The sequence below is a fragment of the Vigna umbellata genome, chromosome 7 (genome assembly GCF_029865625.1).
Source record: "Vigna umbellata cultivar VRB3 chromosome 7, Vumbellata_1.0, whole genome shotgun sequence".
Lineage (NCBI taxonomy): Eukaryota > Viridiplantae > Streptophyta > Magnoliopsida > Fabales > Fabaceae > Vigna > Vigna umbellata.
This window is the reverse complement of record NC_142171.1, coordinates 18,992,991-18,997,226: the sequence shown is the minus strand read 5'-3', so window position 1 is coordinate 18,997,226 and position 4,236 is coordinate 18,992,991. Positions and strand designations below refer to the sequence as shown.

The following is a 4,236-nucleotide window of genomic DNA, read 5'->3' as shown; positions in this document are numbered from 1 at the left end:
CAGTTTATATTTGATATTAACATTCTCGAGACCAGCTAAACGTACAAACTTAAACCTTTTCAATCTTTTTCCATTTTTTCATTTTCAATTATATCCAATGCAAAACCTAACTCATCATGCACTCTAATTAATCATACCGATTACTTCTTCCTTTCTTCAACTTCTTAAATCACAAACCAAAAATGTCCTTTTCCTGTAATAATACTTCTCAATTCGTATTCTAATAAATATTATGTTTATTGTGTTCTGGCTTCGGAACCAACACAATTTATGTAAGGACCTAGTATAATTTTATTTATTTATTTTTAGTTTAATATTATTCTAGAAGGGGTAGGGGAAGTAATTAGGAGGTAATTAGGAAGTCACGGACGTTTGGTTTTATTTGGAAGTGGGGAGCAAAGAAGTCCGTGACTCCTCTCACATGTTTCTGGCACCATTCAAGCGTGGGAAATAAAAAGGGGTTGAGGGGTTCTGCACTGGGAGAGTTTTGCTGCTGCATTTGGTGAAAAACGTGAAGTCCAAAGTTGCTGGGAAAGAAGAAGTGAAGAACTTTGGAATTTGAAAGGAGATCCAGACACTTGAATTTCTAGGTTCAAGATTCACAAAGGAAGTCTTCAAGAGGTAAGCAGTGCTAGATTTTTCGTTTTGATCAGTTAATCTTACTGTTTTTGTAGAAATCTAAAAGCTTTAGAGTTAAAAATGGAGGTTTTTCTGGTTTCTGGAAAACCTGTGATTCTGCAGAATCTGTAGAATCGCGTTCGTCCAATTTGATTTCAAATTGGACGTTCGTCCAAATTGGTTTCAAATTGGACGTTCGTCCACATTTTCGAGCGTTCGTCCAATTTGGTTTCAAATTGGACGTTCGTTCAAAACTAGACGAATTGAGTGTTCGTTCTTTAATATTCTGAACGTTCGTCCTAACCATAGGTGGGTTTCTGAGCGTTCGTTCATATAAAGGATTAACGAGCGTTGGTGATAAGGATTTGAGTAGAGAGCGTCTGTGTGCGCCTGTGAACGTTCGTTCATTTCCGGGTAAGGGAAGCTTACTTAATTTAACTGTTTTGATGCATGCTGTATGTGAACGTTCGTTATTTTTACTGTATGGAAATAATGCATGATGGAATGAATGGTATGAACGTTCGTTATTGTGACTCTATGATGTTGCTGTGATTGATTTATGTGGACGTCCGTTATTTATTGAATGGAAATGAAACATGATTAAGCTACTTATGATGTATGAGATATTGGATGAAATGAGATATATGAATGAGATGTTTTGGTGTGAATGAATGAAACTATGAAAGTCTGTGATGAGAAATAAACTGGAACTGAAAAATGAACTCCCCATGAAATTGAACGTTCGTACTAAACGGTCATTGACCGTTCGGTTTTCCTTGGTTGAGGACGAGCGTCCTCACTCTAAAATGTTCTATTTGAGCGTTCGGTCAAACACTGTTGAAGCTAACATTTTCATAAACTTCTATCTCTTTGAAATTGTATGTGTATATGCAACTGTGTATTTTTCCCGTTCGTAAATACTCTTTAAAAGTATCTTAATTTATTTTTCAAGTCCTACCAATCTGAGTTATTAAACGTTCGGTCTCATACCGTACGTTCGTTCAAATTGGTGTTCGGTCTTATACCGAACGCGCGTTCTAAATGACGTTCAGTCTTATATTGAACGCTCGTTCTGTTTGGTGTTCGTTTCAGAACGAGCGCTCGCTCAAATTGGTACTTACACTGAGCATTCGTCCAACATGACGCTCGCTTTTGATGTGAGCGTTCGTCCAAAATTCTGCGTTTTGAAATTAGCGTTCGTCCTATTGGCGCTCGACTTTTGAAATGAGCGATCGTCCTAAATGAGGCTCGTTCTTATAACGAGCGCTCGCTCAAAGTGAGGCTCGACCTTATGTTGAGCGTTCGTCCCAAAATGGGGCTCGGCATTATTTTGAGCGCTCGTATTATTTTCCACAGCGTTCGTCCAATTAACAGTACCAGATTTAGAAATATCTGAACTTAAACCGTTCGTTCTTTGATTCGAACGAGCGTCCCTGTTGGGTCTCATTTCACAGCATTCGTCCTCGGACTTATTGGGGACAAGACGTTCGTTTTTGATGGTTTTCTTAAGAATGATGAATAATGAATGATGAACAGTTTATGAGATGAAATGAAAATACGAATACATGATGAAAATTGAATGATGAACAGTATATGAGATGAAATGAATGTTGATTTATGAAAGAGCGTTCCAAGGAGGAATGACTCAGAACTTGATTATTGAGATTTGTAAAGTATGAATGTGGTAAGCTTAGCCGGTCGTTCATCCTGATATTCCGTGAGTACTCGTCCTCACGTAGAGGCAGTACGTCATGTGTGGGAATGGCAGGAGGTCCTAGTCCTGATGATTTTTGGACAGATAGGATTAACCTCGGGTGGCAGCTGATGAGAGTTCCAGTTACTACATCACCCGGGTGCACGAACACCGAAGCTACACAGAGTTCATACAGTCCGGACAGTCAGTCGTGTCGAGTTTATTTAGTGAGTACGTTTAAATGGGTTGTTATGTAATGAATGTGTATGTTGAGATATGCATGTATGTTGAATTGTTTACCTGAAATTGTATGTTGATGCATGAGTTAAATTACGTAAGCTTACCCTTTCGTTTCCTTGTGTTGTCTATTGTCCTTGTACGTCCGTCTTGTCATTGCAATGATCATCCGTGTGGATGTGAGCAGAGGGAGACGAGTGTTTGGAAGAGGCGCTGAATGAAGAGAACCTGGTTGATGTCGAAGTGAAGACCGAGCAGTGAAGCGCTCGGCCAGTTATGTAACCTGTATTAGAGTGGTCGTTCGACCATCTTGTCTCGTTATTTTATTCTGATAAACCGTTCGGTATTTGTCTTGTGTAAACCGTTCGGTCAGGTTTCCTGTACGGTTGGTTTTAAATTGTAACTCTGATGTGTGGCGTGCAACTTTAGCACATTCGCAGTTATGTTGGATTTGTACTCAAGGACGTTCGTCCTTGAGCGATTGTAAATTTCTCATTTCTTTAACTTTTAGTGTAAAACTGTTTGAGATTATTATTAAATGTGATTTTTTCTAAATTTATAGTTATGACTGTATTTTTGGGATGTCACAATTTATGGTTACTTTTTTAAGAAAAAATTAACGGTGTAGAATTTTTTTTTCTTACGAACGTTAATGTTAAAAGGTATCCATTTTAATAAATTTGAAAAACACCCTATTTATTGTAATACATGAAAATCGGGGGAAGAGCTTATATGACAAATTGTATATGCTTGAAATTTAATAAATAATGAAACGAGGACATGCAAAAAAAAACCTTGAATATGGAATTTTTTCCATTTTTATTTTTTAAAATAGTATGAAATTTACTATATTGAAAAATGTTTTATCCGTTATTAGTTACTGCTTCCATTTCCTAATTTTCATAAAATATATTTTATAATCAAGAATATTTATTAATTAAGAGAATGTAGACAAACAATGTACTAAATTAGTATACTTGTGCTGAATTTCTAAAATAATGTGTATAAAAAATATTTATTAAGAAATAATCTTCAAACAAGTGTATTTACTCTAAATTTAAAACTAGAAGAGTGAACGTCTATCTACTACACAACTCAAACAATCTACTTCACAACTCAGAGTAATGAAAACACGTAAAATAAGATCTAACACAATAGCTAAAGTTCAAAACACGAGACAACACTGAAACTCACGTCAATCACATTAAATATATTAAATATACCCATTAACAAACCACCTCAGCCTCACACCCTAACTACTTATTCAATTTACAGTTATTCAAATTCTATACGCAAAAAGTAATCCCAATTTTTTTATCAATTTCTATAAAAAAAGTAATATGTATTAAGATAATCTAAACCATTTTAATTCTCTTTTAAAGAGATCATAATTATTATTATCCAATAAAAATACTTTTAATTTTTATGGATAACAGAAACCAAAAGCTTGGTCAATCAAAAGATAAAGAAAAAATACTAGTATTATTAATAATTATAGATGTTCAAAACATATATTTGATAATATGTTTAATGTAAAATCATCACCAGCCTCCATAAATATAAAGAGACCGTGTCAATCATAGTGTAGAACAAATATCAAAAGTTATTTCCCAATTGGCGTGGTTGGGGAAATTAATAAATTAAAAAACGGTGAGAAAAATATATATATTTTGCTATATATTGTGAGA

At 35.0% G+C, this 4,236-nt stretch overlaps 1 long non-coding RNA gene across 1 annotated transcript; it reads left to right on the top strand.

The window, feature by feature from the left end:
- The first annotated feature begins 220 nt into the window (after positions 1-220).
- On the top strand, positions 221-2,980 carry LOC148195311 (uncharacterized). The gene is made up of 3 exons (XR_015780618.1): positions 221-621; positions 928-1,032; positions 2,736-2,980. It is a non-coding gene; the product is annotated as an uncharacterized LOC148195311 (long non-coding RNA).
- Positions 2,981-4,236: the final 1,256 nt, after the last annotated feature.